Source organism: Lutra lutra, chromosome 1 (assembly GCF_902655055.1).
Source record: "Lutra lutra chromosome 1, mLutLut1.2, whole genome shotgun sequence".
Lineage (NCBI taxonomy): Eukaryota > Metazoa > Chordata > Mammalia > Carnivora > Mustelidae > Lutra > Lutra lutra.
The window spans coordinates 187,546,225-187,567,862 of record NC_062278.1 but is presented as its reverse complement, the minus strand read 5'-3'; the positions used below and the strand labels follow the sequence as shown (position 1 = coordinate 187,567,862).

At 39.3% G+C, this 21,638-nt stretch overlaps 1 protein-coding gene and 1 pseudogene across 1 annotated transcript in view; one reads left to right on the top strand and one right to left on the bottom strand.

The window, feature by feature from the left end:
* The window catches only part of TAFA1 (TAFA chemokine like family member 1), an 866,756-nt gene that overhangs the window by 474,660 nt on the left and 370,458 nt on the right, over window positions 1-21,638 (top strand). The window lies entirely within an intron of this gene.
* LOC125087738 (60S ribosomal protein L17-like) lies at window positions 4,500-5,833 on the bottom strand (annotated as a pseudogene).

Genomic DNA, 21,638 nt, shown 5'->3' with positions numbered 1-21,638 from the left:
CAGTTTTAACAACCAAAAAAGCCTCCAGCATTGTCCCATGTCCCCTGGGTGAATGGGTGATTGGGGAGGAGGGAGAGAAAAATGCTTTCAGCTGAGAACCAAAACCAACTGAAGGTACGAAAGAGTGGAGAGGTGTTCTCACAGGTTGATCTACAGAATAACCTGTTTTCCAATATTCTCTAAAGTAGAATGATCTTCTCCTATTGTGATCCATATTGATGGAGAAAGACAAGTCATTCCTGGAGACAGAGGAATGGACCAACTGACCTCTCAAAGTCTCTGCTGCCCTAGAATTCTAGGATGGTGTTTAACTACGACCTGGCCTGATTCCTCTCTCTCCCTATCCCTGAATCTGTACTAATGATAATGCTTGTCAAGCAGCCCCACTATCCACCAGGTCCTTTATGTCCACAGGAAGTCTGGAAGAGACTTTTTTCTTTCTTTCTTTCTTTCTTTCTTTTTTTTTTGAGAAAGCTTGGCAGAAACTTTTTTTTTTTTTTTAATGAAAGGGAAAAAAATCAAATTTAAGGCCTGTGGAAAAATAACTTTCTGTGCTCTTAGGTACCAGAATCAACCATTTGTTAGTATCAAACGTCTGCTAAAGTGTGAAAAATTGTTGGAAGGCATTTTCTAAATTTTGTTATTGTTGTTTTATCAATTCATTTCTGTGAGCCCTCTCATTTAAGGTCTGTCAGCTCTCCAGGCCAGGCTGGCCAGCTGAGAAGGGTCCCTACCATCTTTTATTCTTAAGGGCCTGACATTTACCTGATGCTTGGAAAGGTGGTTATGCTGCGGTAGAAGGAGTTTAGGACTTGAAAGTTTTAAGACCTGGCTTTCAATCTTATTACCATCACTTCTAGATTTCGAGCTCTCGGGAAAAGTTGTTGAATTTCTGGGACTTCCATTGTCCTAAACATGAAGGCGGTAAAACTTCTCTCCACTGGACCACCCTGAGCATACAACAAGAGGGTAACTGTTTGCAAACATTTTAATGCCTCTGGAAACTATTTGTTACTATGATCAGACATTGTAAGCATGTAGCATATGTTGGTTTCACCATTGTCTGCTTGCACAGTGTTCTTAATTTTGAATTGGGCAAAACTAGACCATGTCCCCTAAGAACACATTCTAGCCACACTTTTTATATTAATCTCTCTCTTCTTTAGGGATCTTCAGGTATGATCCCTAAACTCTCCTATAATTTCTCACCTCCATAGTCTATCCTACAGATTTTTTTTAATCCAGTTTTTCTGTAGTAAGAGCATGGTGTCAGAATTAGATCTAGAGTCCAATCCCAATGCTGTTAGTATCAACTCCTTGATCTTGAGTATGACATCTTTTATAAACCCATAGCAACCACCATTTCATCAAGAAATGAGGATAATAATAGATTATATCTTAGAGTGTCATATCGATAATATAAAATAATGATTGTAAAGTGACATCAAGGTGCTAGACCCTATTAAGTTCTCAAAATGTGTTAACTGGTATCGATGTACTTGAATCAATTTAAGTTCTTAGACAGAACTGATGTACAAAGTCTCTATATTGCACATGGTATAGTGTTAGTTTTGAAAATATTTCTTTGGTTGAATAACCCAAGAGGACAGTGTGACTTTGTTTTGTGACTCCTGCCCCCTGGAATTGTGCAGCCACAGTCTGAGCTTCTCCTGTCTGTCCGTGGAGCACTGTAGGAAGACCTACCATTGACACACTGATGAAGTTTTCCTTGAAGCCAGAATGGTAAAACCCAGGAAGGGGTTAGAAAAAATAGTGGAATAAGAGCAAGGCTTCTTAAATTTTAATGTGCTCATGACTCCCACAGGAATCTTGTCAAAATCCAGATTCTGCTTCCTTGAGTCTGGAACGGGCCCTGAGATTCTGCATTTCTAATAAGCTCCCCAGGATGCCACAGTCTTGTGCAGGGACCATACTGTGTAGTGAGGTTCTAGACTTGGAAGTTTGTCTTGATCATAGCTTTCTTTAGATGCACTCCTTTTCCTTGTAGGTGCCTGTAGCTCCTGCTAGATGCACTTCTCTTCCAGAATTCACTAGATCAGTATGGAATAAGAGGGCCAGGAAATGTTCAACACCAAAATCACTCTGGAGTGAAAGAAGTTTGCCAAACAGGATCACCTATAGCTTTCCATCTTGAAGAACCACATCATGTTGGGGCGCCTGGGTGGCTCAGTGGGTTAAAGCCTCTGCCTTCAGCTCAGGTCATGATCCCAGGGTCCTGGGATCGAGCCCCGCATCAGGCTCTCTGCTCCGCAGGGAGCCTGCTTCCCCCTCTCTCTCTGCCTGCCTCTCTGCCTACTTGTGATCTCTGTCTGTCAAATAAAAAAAAAAAAAAAAAAAAAGAACCACATCATGCATGAATGTGTCAAAAATTCCGAGAAACCCTACTGTGAAAAAACAAAGACATTTTATGTGGTTTAATGTAGGATTTTCCTTACATATTTTCCAAGTGTCTTTAGACCAAGTCGGTTACATCAGAGACTTGAGGGTGCAACCTGGGTATCAATAGATTTTAAACTCTCTCCAGAAGATATCAATATATCATGAACACTGGACAACACAGGGTAGGAGGAGGAAATTCTGCTAACAGAGCACACTTGGGGACAAGTCAGCAGTCAAATGGTCCTTCTGATAACCCTTTGTAGTCAGATGGTAAGCATGACAACTCCTGAAATCGCTGGCCTACATTTATACAATAGGTTTCTTGTTTAAACAGATTCATAAGACTTAAGTCAGGCTGGGAACGTGGGGACACTAGAGCTGACAGACTGGGTGGATAAAGAGCACAAGGACTTTTCAACATCCCCCAAAGCCTCCATGCTATTGAATGTATGTCTCCATCTGTGTCTACTTTGGCTCAGACCTAAGACTTTCCTTGCAACCCTGGAAGTATTTGAGAGAGAAATAATTCTCATAGCTACACTGGACCTAAGTTCCTCTCCTAGCTCTTTTACCCACTTCAGGGTAGACCTTTAACAAAGACAGTGAGTTTCTCTGGGTATTGTGTTCCTTGGGTATCAAATGGGGCTCGCACCTGCCCTGTCTGCTTCTCATACCTGTTGTGCAAATTAAATGTGAGCTTGTGGAGAGAAAATATTTAGTAAACTATTATACCAAATGCAGATAAAAAATTGCAAGATATTCTTATTGTGAAAGAGAAATGTCATCTCCCTTTCTTAGAATTAGGTAAGTTGTCTGGTATCTTTGATCAGATGCTGCAGAAATTTGAGGAAAAGCAGGACTCTGCACTTCTACCAGTTTTGTATTTGACTTCTGCCCAGTGCCTGAGTCCAAACTGGCTCTCTGTGGAAGAGTTAGGAGAAACTTTGTTATCTGGTATGTCTAATTAAACATTGCATATCAATTTGCTAATCATTTGCTTCTCTTATAGATTACTTATTCTTTCTGATGAACGGATCATACCCAAAGATGGCTCCACATTGTGCTACAAATTTACCCAAGCACTGATAAAAATATGACCTTTTAATGACCATTTGAAGTAGCACGGCCATCTGTACCTTGCTGGAAGCCTTATGTACTTAACCTCCCTCTTCCATGTCGTTCCAACGAGCATTTTCTACCTGCTGGGTTCCTCATTAATGGGCAATAAACTTTGAAACGAGTTCAGATGAGTTTGTCTAAGAAATTTTATGTTGTCATTACTGTGTATTTGCATTGTCCTATCTTCCTAAATTTCAGGGATAGGAACCCACACCAAGGTAGACCCATGACTTCTCATGTGTGAAATGATGGGTACTTGAGATAGTTCGTTCTGGGGAATGTTACAGAGATTTCAGATAAATAAGCCTTTGGTCGGTGTCCCTGGAGCTTGCCAACTCTGTCTCTGTCACATCCCCTGCTGTGTCCCTCCCAGCTCTGGTAGCCTTTAAAGCAGCCTCCTTATTCATCCTCACCAAGGAGTAGACAATTCCACGTGCATTCTCACCAGCCCTCTTTGGGGATGTAGAGCTAGAACAATACATAGGACATCTCTTTATAGGAGTGGTTTTTTTTTAATCAGGATTACATTTATTTGAGTCCAAGATGCCTTGTAAAAACCTAATCCTGATAGTAGCTGAATCAGAATACCTCAATTGAGAAAAAAAAAAATCTTCTTAATAAGTTAGAAGCTCAAGATGGGCTTTTTACACAAAATATATGTTTTTAATTAGCAATATTAATTTATTTTGTCCATTTGAGGTAAAGTTGATGTTATTACAATGTCTACCACTGACTGAATGTTGAGGGTTTTCGTGTAATATGAAGTAAACTAGGTGCTTCATATGCATTGTCTCGTTGTCCCGCCAACCCGGTGTGACATAGGTGGTGTTTCTACGCACATTTTTGTTTCCAGAAGCTGGCGTTTGAAGAAGTTCATAATTAAGCATTCACTAAGCTCTTAGTGCCATTACTCTATGCACTGTACATACATTAACTCAATCTTTTTTTTCACTTGCATTTGCATTGATTTTACACAGAATTTACTCCAGAGCCATAAGTTTTTATTTCTGAAGTTTCTTCTGGGATTTCTTTTTCTTCTGTGCAACCTCGTGTTCTGGTTTAGGAACAATCTGCTCTTTCTTAGTAAGGACTCTCTCAGAGAGGCAGGGAGAGCTCATGCATGGGTTAATCTGGCCACGAGCCCTGTAAGTTTCACACCACATCTTAGGGACTTCGTTAACCTGGATGTGCTCAATGATCAGAGAATCTACCTCTAAACCCTTCAGTTTGGGGGTAGCTCAGTGGCTCAGTGGTTAAGTGTCAGATTTGATATCTGTTCAGATCATGATCTCAGGGTTGGGAGCCCCCTGCATTGGGCTCCACAGCTCAGTATGGAGTCTGCCTGGGATTCTCTCTCCCCCTCTCCCTCACCAACCCCTGCTCACTCTAAACAAACAAACAAACAGACAAACAAAATCTTTAAACTAAGTTGAGCATCACTTTGCATTTTTAAACATGTGCAGTAAAAATTCAGCACTCTTTTTGGGCCAACAACCCCGCATCCAGCTCCACTGTTTGGCCCCGGGCACACCTACCAACTCCACCATTGGAGCAACGGAATGGCACAGATGGCTTCTGGAAAGTGACATCCTTCAGATGCTTGACGGCTTTTTGAATATGTGTACCCTTGATGACCTGGGCAATTTCACATGTGTTCTTAAAGAGAACACAAAGATTTGAACCTCTTGATTATTTGCATGATTTTTGTAGGGTTTTCTCGGTCAAGTGAATAGCAAACTATTTTCAGGGATCCCCTTAGGTCACTTACAGGAAGAATTATATTAACTCGATCTTAATGAATTCAAACCTAATGATCTTGTGAGGTAAGCACTTTTGTTAACCCATTAATGGATGAAGGAATTCCATTGGATGAACCCATTAATGGATGAGACACAGAGTTTCTAAACACTTTGCTCTCATTTCTAGATTTAGGTAGTAGAGTCAAATTTGGACTCAGCTCCTGTGTTTCTAAAGCCTGTGGGTAGGCACACTTCCTTATTAACAGAGAGCCAGGAGTTGGAGGCAGGGAGGTGGAACTCGGGACTAGGTTGTCTGCAAGATGCTGGTCCTTTACCCTGATGTCCAGCTCCACCTAAAAACTGTAATTTATTTCATTTGAGGTGTTGTATGAGAAATGAAGCAAAATCTCTAGTGCTGAGAGGCAAATGCTGTAATCATCTGCATGACTTGATTTTCTATTCCAGTAATATGAAAATTGTCAATTATGGATGAATTATGGATGCTACAGATACCTGTAATTTGTGGCTGCAGTTTTGTAAACACGTGCAGCTGCCTTTAATTTTATTTTACCCATCGTGTAATTCATTAACACACACCTGTAGTTACCTAAGATCCAGAAACTAATGAAGCCGGGTTCCAGTTTTCCCTGTTTATGTTTTGTACACCTCTCTGTTTAATTACCAGACTCAGAGTTGAGAAATTGGTTAAAAACAGATGCATCCCAAGAAGGAGGCTAGTGATTATCCTTTAAGAACATACTTGAATTCCCACCTCAGCCATTGACTTAAATCATTGCTTTATCAGCTGAAACCCAGGCATTTTAGAAAAGGAAAAAAACTGTAGAATTGATTTTTCTGCAACTACTCTGGCAGCAAAGGCTAATCATTAAAACGGGATTTTGCAGATAGCTGGTGGAGACGCTTCAAATCAGAGCCTTGGTTGGTGCTGGTGGATACTTCCTACTTTACCATGTCCCTGGGCAGAGGCCAAGCAAGTCCTCACCTGTGAAATGAGGAGTGCAACACTGACTGACAGGAACTGCTTCTTTTAAGCCTTCCTCTTTTTTATTTTCCTCCAATGTACTAAAATTGATGGGTTGCGTTGTGTATAATTCTTACTTCTCCTCACTGTCATGTTTGTGGAAATATCAAATCTTTTGTATGTTTTTTCTGCAAAAACATCCTCTTCTTGCCAGTTTTTTTTTTTTTAAACAGCCTCTCCAGTAGAACAATAAATAAACAATAATGGCTACATTTTAGAACAGAGATCATACGTCATGCATTCTATTAGACATTTCACATCAATGATTTCATTGGGTCCTCAACATAATCTAACAAGAATGGGTTCATTTTTTTTCTCAACTTACACAGTGGGACCTGGAAGCTAAGTGACTCATTAACAGGGTGGCTCATCTAAGAAATAGGGTCTCTGTGATGTAAACCCAGCATGGCTAGTCATCCTTCAAAGCCTGTCCTCCACATCAGGATGCCATACAGACTTCCATCTTATACAGATATCCTCCCTCTTCATTCCATCACGTTCACCACTAACATTCCCCCCTTGGAAAGCCATACCTGCTATATACAAGGTACAAAATATTTTGTGATGCTCTACCAGTTCCATTGCCTTATGCATGTCCGTGTTTGCATAGTTATTATTTAGTTATTATTGGCATTACATTGCCAATCTATATTGGCAAACTTTATGACTTAAGTGGTTTTTGGAAAGATCATAGACAGGATAGATTTTTTTTTCTTTTTCTTGGTATTTTCCTGTTCTTTTGTATACCAGAACATTTATCAAGCTGAAAAATTAGAGCCTGCCTTCTCTTTTCCACACCAAAACTTACATACCCTACGTCTCATTGCTACAAGGTCTTATATGCTGCTGGATTCTATGTAGCAATAATTGGTTTATCTGAGAAGCTCATCCATGTAAATGAATTAACAGCAGATACCATTTATTGGAGCCTTACCGATATGATAAGCTCTATGCTAAATTCTTTACAAACATTATCTTGCAAAGCCCTCTATGATGGCTTTATTATCTTCATTTGTAAATTAGGAAGCTGAAGCAAAGAAAGATTTTTGCCATTGTCCGAGGTATAGTTGGTAGGCAGTAGAAACAGGATTTGAAATTCATGTGTATATAACTTTAGTTCCTCAGTTCTGATCTGCTTGTTGTAATAATATTTCTTAAAATGTGGCTACCTATATCAGAATCATCTAGGCTACTGGTTGAAAATGCTGAATTGTGGAATGTTCAAAAAACTTCCTAAATCAGAATCTATCCACACATGGCTTAGGAATCTGTAATTTAAAAAAAAAAAACAACCAAACCAAACCAAACAAACAAAGGAAAAAAAGTTCCCAACTCTCCCTGGAATGCATATAAATTTTATTCAGGTGAACAGCTCATACTTTTTGGGAAGTCCCTTAAGAAGTAACTGCTACTGTGGTCATACTGGTTCAAATTAGTAAGTGAGACAATTTTGGACAGCCAAAGGGAAATGCCTGACTATACCCCCTCTGAAAATCTGACCCTGAGGCTATTGGTTTAATTCAGTGTCATGATTGTAGACTTGATGCTTTTAGAGAAAGCCAGTTCAAACAGGGATGAAGCCTAAAATGGGACTCATTTGATTGTGGGTAATACAGCTAGATCCAGGTATTCAAACAGGATCACCATGAGACCCCATTCTGTCCTAGTTTTGGGGCTCCTCTCCTGGTTTCGGTTTCATTCTTAAGTAGGCACTTCCAAGTAGTGACAAGGTGGCCCTCACCACCTCCAGGCTTATATTCTGCCAGGTTAGAACTTCTGGTGGGAAATACATCTTTCAACATAATTCTTCTAAGCACCCCAGGACTTAGACGCAGATTACTACCATAACTTCCCTGAACCAAACAGAAGCTAGGGGGGGATGGCAGGCTCCTCAAGCTTGGCCATACTGGGTTCTGTCCACAGTCCTGAACCTGGGAGGAAGAGGCAGTGAGAGGCAGAATCAGTCACTCACGAACCACATGAACTGAGAGTGAGGGATGCTTGGTCCTTAAAGGAACGTTGGGTCTTGAACCTACAAGCAAGGGGAATAAATAGTGAGCAGGAAAGTCAATGGATATCCTTCTCTGCCCCTGAATGGATAAAATGAGCTATACTCTGTTCACAGCTCAGCTGTCATTTTCCCCCACGTGATAAGGTGTAGCATAATTTTCTTAGCAAATATTTTAAGATGTCACCAAATCTAACGTGATCCAGTGCTCTGTCAAGTATGTCTCCATATAGATCAATAGTGAACTATTCACATCAGACCCAATTAGCATTCGAATGGAATTTATCTCCCAGATGCTTCAAATCACTGAAATGAATAAATTGGTTTAATATAGGTCACAGGACACCTTCAAGGACCAATTAGAAATGACTGCAGATTGGGGAGAACAGGAAGGTTATGATGAGAAGCTGAAAAAGTGGGAAGATGAAGGGCTAGAGAGAATGAGAACTTTGTTGGGAAAGCTGAAAGATAGAGATGAGATGAGATGAGATGAGATAGAGATGAGATGGATAGAGATGAGGGTGTTTCTTAAACATAATTTGAAAAGCTCTTTTACAGTTTTGAAGGACTTTGAAACTGAGCTCTCAAAGATGAGTTTGTTTTGCTTGTTCATATTTTATTTATTTTAAACCTCCATGTATTAGCATCATTCATATTTGCAGAGAGGACATCACGGAGGTGGTTAAGAGTCAGATGGTGGTCTGAGCAATCTGGGGACTTTCTCAGGGTAAGACAGCCAAGGGACAGTCACTCCAACCTTGGAGTGCTTCTTAGGGAACCTTGCCATATGACTTCTTGAGTTAGTTCGCAGAACAATCCCTGGTGTAAAATACTTGCCTTTTGTAACTCCTTTTGCCTCCCTACTACTTAGGTATTTCATTTCATTAATCAGAGTAATTAATGCTAGCCATTCTAATAAACAGCATTCATGTCTTAGTGGGTTAATATCATATAAACTTATTTTTCAGTCTTTTCATACTCTGATTACATATTTGGCAAGTGACTTTTCACGTGATGGTTCACAGGTCCTGTAACCTTCCATCCATTCTCAGACTCCCTTACTGCATCCTATGCATGGAGTCAGCTAATGAGCAAAGAGAAAGAGCACGACACATGACCTGAAGGGTTTTAGAGGCCTAGGAGTTGTACCTGCTCATTTTCCATTGGTCAAACTGAGCTGCAAAGGACCCACCTTAACTATAAGGAAGGCTGGTGAAGGTAATTTCCTGGTGTATCCAAGAAAAAGAAATAGATTTAACAGTACTTGGTTACTTCCTACTATATAATCTTTATAGTAAAATCTAGATAACTGGTTGCAAAATGGGGCTTCTTTAGTCTACTATGATTGCAGCTACCAATCCTCCCATCCTCTTTCCAAACTCCTGCCATTTCTTTGAGGCTATGTTTTTCCTCCCTGATGCCGACATGAGGATTCATGCTGAGGTTGGAAAGCATGATGTCCTAGGTTCATCTTTCTTAGAGGAGTATATAACTATCTACCTAACGTTCTTATTCTAGGCCTTGCCAGAGAATAAAAATAATTCCCCTGCTCTGAAGACTCACAGACATCCTTTCTTTTTCCTGGTCTGGGGGTGGTTCTCCTCTCTCTCTCTCACTCCTTGAACTTTTGCCATTCTCATATAACTTCTCCTCTCTAGGCTTCATCTCTGCCCTCCACCTGCCCCTGACCCATATTATCTCTCATTGGGACATTTAGTTTGACTTATATTTTTAGCCCTACCAAGATTCCTGAAGCAGAAAGCATAAAAGAGCTTGGCTCACATTGTGGAATGGAGCTAGGGACAAATACCAGGAAAGAAAATATAAATTATAATTCCACTAAATGATTTTGCCATAAATACATGTTAAAATGTCTTGTTAGTATCATTAATGTATATCAGAACCGTGTCTTATTGCATTTAATCATCAAAGCAACTCTATGAAATATGTAACACCTCTCTTTATTTGAAGATGTGGAAACTGAGATTTGAAGATGTTACGTTACTGGTTCCTGGACATACACCCCATTGGGTATAGCCCATGACAAGAGCCCATGTTTCACAGACTCCAAATTCTGAGTCATTAACAACTATCTCACACTGTAGTTCCTGGTCACGGAGGGGAGGGGGGGCCGGGGATAAGCTCTAATTGCAATAGAGCCTCGGTTGAAGGTTCGCTAGCCTCCTGAACTTGGCAAAGTTTAGCAGGTGATGGATTAACATTTATCAAGCATCAACTTTGTATAATACATTGTAAACAGTGTATTAGTGAATTCATGTTTTGTGTTAATATTATGCCTATTGTACAGATGAAGATATGGAGGTAGAGGTTATCCCTTGTCCTGTTAATTAAGGATGGAGCCAGAACTCTAACCCTCATCCCCACAGTCCCATAGTCCACAGTCTACTTAGTGCATTGTCCTGTCCATCACTGAAGACCCATCACACCATGGCTTTGGGGGAAAGTCCCTTCCCTCACAGGCTAGGAGAGGAAGAGCCCCACTTTTCAGTCCTGGGCCACCAGTTAGAAATCAGCACATCATTTCATTAATAATCAGTAAATAGGACTAGTTGGCTGTGCCCATAATATATGAGGATTCAGTATGTCTAAGCCTGAAGAAAATACTTACAGAAAGCTCATTCAGAGCACTTTCTCTTCATTTGCTGCAATCCACAGTATCCCAGTTTCCTGAAGTCATTTTGGGGGGTATTAAGCTTGAACAGCTTAAAGTTATATAATTAATTGCAGTCAGCTTCAGTTACAATTACTAATTGATCCAAGCCTGCCAGCCCAGCAGCTGGCAGCAGTCAGGAGCACAAAAGCGAGGGCAAGCAGGTGGTTCCAATAATTAGGTTATTACTTTTTTTTTTCCCTCCTGCAAGTACCTGGTTGGTCTAAACCCTAGGGTCAAGCAGGCTGCATTTGGGTCAAGGATACTGTTTGTGATCCTGAGCTCTTTTGAAGGAACTAAGAGCAGTGGCAGAATAAGCTAGTAGTTGAGGGTACAGTGGATAAAGCATGGATACAGGACTGGTGTTACTGACCCAGAATCAAAGGAGAGCATCCGGGATCCTCAGATAAATTCTAGAGGAAGGAAAAGACTGTTAAGACCAGTAGCCATTGTATCTCTTGAGGTTTAGACTTCCTGGCTTACTCTTGCTCCCCCAAGTCTCTGGCAAACAAGGATGAAGATCCAAAGGTAGGCATGCATTTTGAATTTGTAAGCAATGTACTTTGTGGTCATAATCATGGGATCTGAAATCGGATAGAGTTTCTTGTTTGTTTGCTTGCTTGTTTATTTCCCTCTGGATTTGCTTCTTACTGAACGCTAGGCTTAAGGTAAATGACGTGGCTTTCTAGGCCTCAGTTTCCTTATCTGCAAAATGGATAATATGATAGTTGTGTCCACTAAATAAGAAAATGCAAAAACGTGACTTATTACAGTATTAATTACAGTATGCTGAATTGATTCATGAATGTTAACCTATTTTATCCATATTGTATCCAAAAGAGGAAACAGTTCAGTAACCTACATTTTGAGCTAGGATGATTGACGATGAATAAGTTCTGAAATGACAAACATTATTCTCGTTTTCATTTCTACAGTAACAGTAGCTATAATCTTTTGAGTACAAATTATGTGCCTGGGAAAACACTAAATCCAGGGCTAGCTTTATGTTCACCTTCTCCTTGAGATAGATACTAACATACCCATTTTATAGATGAAAAACTGAGGCACAGAGAGATTATGTTACTTTCAGGAGATTTATGCCTATTTCTAGCTAGTAAATGAGGAGGATGAGTTAGAACTCAGATATACAGTTCTATCATCATTAACCACTGTGCTCTTCTGACTTTATAAACCGTGAGGGAAGTGTTCTCAGGCTTTGTGGGGTTTTTTTGCAATATTAACGAACTTTTATGTAGCAGTGTTAGCTTATCTTAGCCTAGCCCTTGCATTTTAATTCAACTTGATCTCAGAAGCAATCAGTATGGTATAAACAACATGCATTCGAGTCATATTCAGAAAGGATGTGGGAAAATTATTGTTTTATTACATTTATCTTTTATTTGTTAGCTTTTTTTGTATTTTTGTTTGGGGTTTTTGTTCTTTGAAACGTGTTCTTGAGCATCCCATTGAAACCCATGCTGAGGTCAGTATTCAGTGGCAGGTAAGAAACTTTGCTGGGTCCATGATCTTAAAGGAGAAAGTAGAACATTGTCAAGAGGTATTAAAAATAACCACAGAAATAATGTTCACCACTTCCTCAAAAACATCTGATAAACCTTTTTTTTTTTTTTTAAACTGGGATCTAATTTCTGCCAGCTGCTGGTCTTGCTTAGAAGGCACCCTAACAAATGGAAAAAAATTACAGTTCATTTTAAAATAGTTTTGAGTCCTTTGGGACCTTTTTTCCAATCAATATAAATAACAAAGAAATCCTATGGCCTCATCTCCCAGGTTTTATGTTTCCCATTTATTTAACCAAGATAATAAACACTCTTATGTGCTCTCTTCAGTCATTTCCAAATAGGGCTGGTGTCTTTAGTTTAGTTTATGCATTGGCTTGCATAGAGGGTCATGTTGTGTGAAAAAATATAGCATTTAACCCTGGTATCCTATTCTGAGGTGAGATGACCTACATTTGAGAGAACACCCAGAATTCTCAATCAAATTAAATTACTCTTTTCCTTTTTCTTTTCCATTTGCGCACTTTTTTTTTCTTCTTCTTTCTCTCTCTCTCTCTCTCTCTCTCTCTCTCTCTTTTTTTTTTTTTTTTGGTCAAGTAAGCACTTTTGCTTTCATACAAATTTAAATAAATGCATACTAAAGCTTCATGTATGTATTTTGTATCAGGACAGGGCATTTTGCATGTGGAGAGGTAAGGAGAGAATCTTGCAGTTGGAATGGGGAATGCCTGCATCTTTAGAATTCAGCTAAGCCAGATTGTGACTGAAGGAAGAAATCTCAGTCACCTATTCATTCAACAAGCAATTACTGATTGCCTTCCATACTACAAGTATTGTTTAGTTTGCTAGGAAGAGATGGGAGAGATAAAATCTCTGGTCTCAAAGAGCTCCCAGGCTTGTCTGGAAGAGGAAAGGGTTGGTAGACAGCATGGAAGCCACATGACTAAAAGGAACCTGAAGGAGTACTTAATAAAGGAAGAGACAAGGTAGCCAGGGATGTTAGAAGAGCCCCTTGAGACCTATGGTTTTTCTTTGAGACCTATGGTTTTAGTCCTCTAGGGTAGAAGTCAGCCAGCAATAACCCAGTAAACCATATCTGGCCCACCACTTGTTTTTGTAAATAAAGATTTATCGACATACAGCCACACTCACTTGCTTAAGTATTGCTTATGAGCAGCTGCTTTTACACTAGAACAGAAGAGCTGAGTAGTTGCAACAGAGGTTGGATAGCCTATCGGGCAGAAATTCTTTACTATTTGACCTTTTCTAGAAAATGTTTATCAGTCACTGATCTGGAGGCAACAGATATCTCATACTACTTTTGATTGATAAAGTAGCTGAAGGAAGAGGTGTTAACTTGGGTTTGGTAACTTTAGGTACCAAGGGTTCCCCAACTCTTGTCTGCCTGTGTTTCTTAGTGAACTAGATCAGTCTATTCACATTAGGACTATCATTTTTCCCACCTGAATCAGTAAAAGCTAAGTTTATTTTCTCTTTCCTCTATGGCTCAAAATTGTGGATGCTATCAGTATTCTGACTATTAAATTACTTCATTCAAGTATTTTCTGGTCATTCTCTGAAAGTTCCATTAACCATGTATATACCAATCTGACATAGTGAAATTCTGAAAACACTCAAGGGGGAATATTTTGAGCCTGGGCAAGAATCAAAAAAGGAAATATAATACACTCTTGCCTGAATGATTTTGTTATCTGGAAAGCCTAAAGTGTTTTATAGTGAGCTCTGTGTCCAGACTCAAAATGAGGAATGACAAAATTTTTAGATAAATTGGTCTGTAAAATATTTATGTGCACTTTAGTGGCACAGACAGGAGGTAATCTGTTTTGTATTGAATCAGCTTGGGACAGAAAAAAAAAAAAGCACAATGTTAATGAGATTTTTTAAAGCCACTTTTAAATTCATGTTGGCAAAAGACAAATAGTCAAGACTTTTAATTTCTATAAACTTAACGGCTAGAGAACAAATAAAGCTTTATTAACTTAAATAAAAGTAGCTTTTCTTTCAAGGGCATAGCCATTTATTTTTCTTTCTGTGTAATCTTCTGAAGGTCTGCTCTCATCTATGTATTGATCAGCCTCTTCCAGTGTGTTTCATTGGATTTTAACTAAGTACTGTTGATTTGGGAGGGGGAAAAAAAAGCGTAGGATGACTGTAGGGTGATAGAGTGGGCCCACACCCTTGATGTGGGAGTTGACCAATAAGAATCCTTGTACCAATGATGCTATGGTCTTGATGTGCAACTTGGGTAGACAACATAATCATGTGGATTCACTTTTTTTTAATTTAATTTTATTTTTTTAGTGTTCCAAGATTCATTGTTTATGCACCACACCCAGTGCTCCATGCAATATGTGCCCTCCTTAATATCCACCACCAGGCCCTCCCAACCCCCCAAACTCCCTTCCAAAACCCTCAGTTGGTTTTTCAGAGTCCATAGTCTCTTATGGTTCACCTCCCCCTCCGATTTCCCCCAACTCATTTCTCCTCTCCTTCACCCAATGTCCTCTGTGTTATTTCTTATGCTCCACAAGTAAATGAAACCATATGACAATTGACTCTCTCTGCTTGACTTATTTCACACAGCATAATCTCCTCCAGTCCCGTCCATGTTGATACAAAAGTTGGGTATTCATCCTTTCTGATGGAAGCATAATACTTCATTGTATATATGGACCACATCTTCTTTATCCATTCGTTTGTTGAAGGGCATCTTGGTTCTTTCCACAGTTTGGTGACCATGGCCATTGCTGCTATAAACATTGGGATACAGATGGCCCTTCTGTGCACTACGTCTGTATCTTTCAGGTCAATACCCAGTAGTACAATTGCAGGGTCATAGGGTAGCTCTATTTTTAATTGCTTAAGGATGGATTCACTTTCTTAATGACTAAAGTAAAAATCGGTCACCTGTAATGTAAAACAGTTCTACCTCCATTTCTGTTGCTTTCATTATGGCAGACATCACTAGCCAGTCCCTGTACCTTCTTTCTCAAATGAGTCAGTCTCAGATTTTCTCTCAATTCAGTATTCTGAATGGCTAGTTTCAAGAAGTACGAGCTCCTAAATAAATTTAAATGATTTGCCAATTAACGAGTAGATTATCTCTGGGTTCTGGTGGTGTGTAGAACTGTGATGTTTTTCTTACATATTTTCTGTAGTTTCACCTTCTGGTAATAAACCTACATTTTCAAGTTCTGCACATGTTAAGATATGGGTGGAATTTAGAAGAGTGACTAGTTCCTGGTGGTTCTTTGGGGGGGACAGTAAAATTACAATGAAAGTTTTAACTTTGCCATATCCTAAAAAAAAAAAAAAAATCTAGAAGATATGAGTGATAGAGCCATTATTGTTGTTAAAATATATTTAACATTGATTGTGGTCAAAGTATGAGTCTGGAATGCAGTTCTGCTTAAACATTACATACTCTGCTTAAAACCCAGTGCATAACTGACAACCTTGTCTATTTTCAAAAGATGGTGGACATAATGAAATTGAGCCCCAGGTATATTACTTATGGTATAATTGTTTTTATTATATAAGCCATATTTTGAGATAAATATTTTTGTTTGTATTACAGAAAAAAAACCTTTTTACTTATAATATTTATAGCTCTTGATTTTCTATGTCCCAGTTTTTTGTAATGGGGAGTAGGTTGGTGTGGGGGCAGGAATCCCTTAGTATCATGCAATGGGAAACCATAAGCAGATACTGTCATATCAGAAGGTCTCCCTGGAATTTCCTGAATTCACTGCTATGACCCAGAGGTGAGAGGCACAAGCCTTCATTTTTAAGGAATCAATAAAATTTGTCAGGTCATTGCAAAAGCTTGGACCGGGCTATGACTTCACAATCACATGACTGTTACATGCTTCTCTGTACTGGTAACCTAAATCGAAGAGCATATTTGTGAACTGAAGAGGGAAAATTCTCTTCACCTGACATGGTTCTCCCTCATGGCTCTTGAGGTACATGCTTGCTAATTTTCTTGATCCCCACATTGTTCAGTGCCTGTCTTGGAGGACTGTCAGGAGAGTTCTGTAATGGACATAAGATCCTAGCAGAATACCTGGCAGTAGTAAGAACCCAGTAAATGATGCCTGTTATTTTTGTTTGTGATTTTGTTATTTCCATCTTTTTGTGTGTTTTAAATATATCTTTTGCAATGAATATTAGATGAGTATTTCAGTTCAGCTCAATTAAGGTTTAATGGCTTCCTTTGGCCCCTGGATCTACAATTTTCTCTGCCCCACATTGACACCACTTACTAGTCAGGCTCTATGTTGCTGAGAAAGTTATGTAAGTTTCCTCTGATGTGAAATGGAGCCTGATATTAGGGTCTACTCCTAAAGTCATGGGGAAAATTAAATAACATGGTACAGGTCAAGTGTCTCAGCATAAAGTAAGTGCTCAGTTAGTATTATTACATACCCTCCCTTTCTTAGATGAGAATAAAGGCTGTTAGTCATATTCTAGGGACTACCAATTGTCATTGTAACCACTCTCACTCCTGCTCTTATAGTTTCTGCTTCCATGCTTGCTTCCTTTTGATGGCTTCCATGATAACTCCACCATGGTAACCCTCTACTCACAACCCCTCTTTTATGTAAATTACTTTTTCACCTACTTTATAAATAGCTTTTCATTCCTATTTGCTGCATATGTCTTAATGAGGCTACAAAATATCACTATTTGTTTAAAATAGGAAACAGACCTTACACTTAGGTTCTGTTCAACTTCTAGAGCCTTGCATGGAGATGCCCCCCAAGAAAATATATTTTATTAAATTAATACCTCAGGGCCCTTCTGCAAACACATAGCCATAAAATCAAAACCACTCAGTCAGAGGAATAGAGCAGCTATTCTCAACAACTGTATTCTTAAGAACCTTCTGTGGTGCTTCATGTCAGTGCAAATTCTCATTATTCATCCTGATTCACTGGGCTTGCCGTGAGATCTGGTAACTTTAGGTTTACCAGTTACCCTAGGATTGCCCTGTGTAATCCAATAGCCACTAGTCACACACGTGGTTTGGGTTAGTCTGTTCAGGTTGCTGTGCCAGGATATCAGAAACTGAGCTGGTGAAAATAACAAATATTTATTTCTTAGCATTCTGGAGGCTGGAAGTCTGAAATCAGAGCACAAGCATGGTCGGGTGAGGGCCTTCTTCTGGGTCACAGACTTCTTGTGGCTTCATCTAACAGGACAGGGCTAGGGAATGTCTCTGGAGTCCCTTTTATTAGGCCCTAGTCCCGCTTCCTGGGGAATACCACCCTCGTGCCTTCAGCACTGCCTAAAGGCCCCATCTCCTAGAAACATCATATTTGGGGATTAGGATTTCACCATAGGAATTTGGGAGGAAGGTAAACTTGCAGACTATAGGTTACTTAAACATCTAAATTCATTTACATGAAATAAAAACTACAATTCTTCACATTAGACAAATCTCAAGTGTTGAATAGCCACATTGAATAGCCACATGTGGCTAGTGACTACTATATAAATATTTTCGTCACAGTAAAAAGTTTCTGAGAAAGTTCTGCCCAGTACTATTTTGATGAACAAAATCCTTCACTTACACTTTAAGAACTGTAGGAATAAGCGCAGAGCCCTGAAAATTTTGTGCTTGGTGACTTCAACTTGAAAAGTTATAATTATTTATGTCCTAATAATATTGGTCATCATAGCAGCCACAAAAGCAGAAAAACTACCACTTCCATTGTCTTGGGAACATTTTCGGTGCTCTCTATCAGACGCATTACACACATTATTTCCTTCAAATCTCAGAGTTCATATGAGTTGGTGTTATTATTCCTGTTTCATAGGAACTGAAGGTGAAGTAACTTGCAGAAAGCCCCTCAACTAGTAAATAGCCAGCTTGAAGGCTGGGTCGATTCTAAGGCCACATCTCTCTGTACTTCATCAGCTGTTTCTACCTATACATAGGCATTAAACTGGTTTTAATGTCTGAAACTGATGTGGTACTTTATGTTAATCATTCTAGAAAAGTATGCTAAAAGCTGAGTCAATCTGATGATCCTTAAACTGAGGCTTCCATTTTTTATTTCATTGGCCATCACCGACCTGGGTCAAGGATCTTGTTTCTGCATTTCCATAGTCATCGCTGCTTACTTATCTCAATCTTGCATAATTCACTCTGGGCTGAAATCACTTGCTGTGTTGACTGTATTTCCCTTGTAAACGCTGACGTTCTTGAGGGGGGAAGCTGGATCTTGATCCTTAGGGTATTTTACCTGGTATAGAGTGAATGCTTAATACATTTCTGATAGATGAGCTAATTAAAGAGACTTAATTCTTGCCAATAAACTGGAAGATCCACTAGAAGGATGGGAATGACCATGTAAGCACTGTCTAAATATGCCAGGGACTGTACTAAAGAAAATCCTTCTGGAACAACTTAGGCCTAAAGAGATGCATCCAATCTGAAGTTTCATAGCTCAAATTCTTAGGTCTATAAACTGGAGACTCCCTTTTAAATCTCCTGACCTTATCTCCTAATCTTCCAAGTATGCGAAAATCTCCTTTCTGCTGACCACTGGTGAAATGTTTTAGCTGGGTTGCTGAACGTTCTTCTTTTTTATTTTTTAACAGATATGCTAATCTCAGGAATGATGCATTTCTGCTCTAGCATCATTAAATTAGTATCCCATTGCCTTTCTGCAATTTACTGCTGAGTTAGCACTTCCAGTGCAATCTCTCTTTTCCAGAGTTTCTCATTTGGTCATAAAAATTCACGTGGAGTAGAAACTTGTCATGGGAAGTCCTGCTTCTGAATGGCATTTTTTTTTTTTTTAAACACAATCTTAAAATACATTGTTTGATGTACGTGAACTATTGTAGAGTTTACAGATATTCAAGTGGAATTCTGCAAAGGGCCTTTGAGGCATTGTAACTTAAATTGTTACTCGGAATGTTGACAATCCATCATGCAGGTGTCTTCTGGCAAGTTTTGAATAGATCCCTTTGTCCTGTCTTGAATGATTGCCCTGGGTATATCATGTAGAATATTTCCAATTCTTATAAACCCAACAAATTCTTTTTGCAGCACTTCTTTTTCATGACATTCTCTTTCCCCTTTCCTTCCAATTTTTGTCTTAGTTTTTCACCCCACGATCTCATCTACCACATTTATTGTTTTTGTAGTGTGTGTATGAGAGTGTGTGTGGTGTAAGAAGTATCTATATGGGGAAATTAGTATCTAGTACTTAATGGTCAGCTCTCAAATGTTACCATAGACTTAATCACTTTGTGGATTGTCTATAATTCTCTTCTGATTCTATAATTATCTTCTATAATTCTATAATTCTCTTCTGATTCTATAATTCCAGCCATCTGAAATACAACAGATTGACTCCTCTCCCCTACTGCAATGCACAATTAATGATTGTAAAGGCCTCTGTAGATTCTCTGAGGTGTATCTTTTTGGGAATGTATTTTGTTCTCCAAACTCCATAAAATATTTTTAAAGTCAGTTATTTAAATACTGCTCTACCTATGTCCCTATTTTGAAGTACATGGATCCTTTCCTTTCATACTATAAATAAGCGAAGAGTAGTTGTTTTACATGAACTCTTCATTCACTTGTTCATAATGGACAGAAAAAAGGATCAAGTTCAGACCGCAATGTGGCAACCTAAAAGAGAATTTGAACATAGATGCAATCCCAGAAGTCTCTGCTATTCTGTACAAGGAGAGCCATCAACTGTTGGAATTGTAGAAGCTCACCTTCTACCTGATGAGTGATTCTGAATCAACCAACACTGCTAACAGTGAAAAATATTGGTAAATTTCCAGCACCCTCTCTGGCATGAGGTGGGAACCCCCAACATCCTTTCTGCTATTAGCAAAACTGCCTAATCAGCAGCAGTGAGACTCACATACAGATCCTGTCCCTTCCATGTCTGCCTATAGTCCTATATTTAGAAAAAGTAGTTTTTTATTGTAATACCTTGATCTTATGCTGTCTCAGGATAAATAATTGTACAAGCTGGCCAACTAGCTTTTGAATATAAAGTGCATGGATTTGGCTAAAACAATAAGCTTAGATAGTTTTATTTATTCAGGAGCATCTGCTGTATGTCAGGTACATGGCTCTTTCCTATAGATGCAAAAGATAAAGAAGAAGCATCCTCTACTCTCAAATTACTTATAGTCTATTATGCAAAATAGATTCCTGACTAGCATCCTAGAGGACATTTTAGTATTAAAACAAGGTCTATTTATTCAGTGAATATTCGTTAAGTGTATTCTATGTGCTGGGCACTATTCTAGGCTACGGGAATAGACTGATGAACTAAACAGACAAGATCCCGCCCTCCTGTCTCCCAGGAAGGAGAGAACAGACCAATAGTCATGCTTTGGGGGCAAGTGGCTTTGTTTTGCTCATTGCCATATCCCCAGCACCTAGTACAGTGCCTGGTGCATAGAATGTACTCAGTAAATATTTGGGAACTTGAATAAAAATGATCATGAGTAAGATGAGGCTACAGGTGTCACTTTGCATGGCAAAGTGATCACGAAGGACTTAGGAGGGACTAGTTATTTGTCTGCAGCAGCAAGAGAAGTCCAGCCTGCCCCCCAAGTTGTTTGTAGGAGGTGGGAGATTAGAGAGAAGGAAAGCAGCAATGCCAGATGGAGGAGGGAAAAGCCCAAGCAAAGGCAGGTGAGAGAGACCATAATGCATTCCAGATCCTGAAATTCAGTGTGACCCAAGCTCAGAGACGAGACAAGTGGATTGGAAATTGACTGTGACCGGGACAAGGTTTGGCAATCCTATGGATTACTGACACCTACAGATTTCAAAGCAGAGTAGATCTTGAACCTACCTGCATTTCAGAGTTCCTCCTTTCCTGAGCCACCTCTGGCACCGTCATTGGGAGTATTTTTTTTTTCCTTCCTATTAGTACATTTTGTCCCTCACCTGTCAGCCAATCAGATGGCTTATCATTCCTTTTAGGTTTTGTCAGAACAGTCCTTTGTAACGAACAGAGTTAGATCCTGTGTCTCTTTATTTAGATAGTAACTAAACAACTTGGCATCTCGACACCACTAGCGAGGAAGAGCCACGGCTCTGGAGATGCATTGCCTAGTGGGTGAGAGA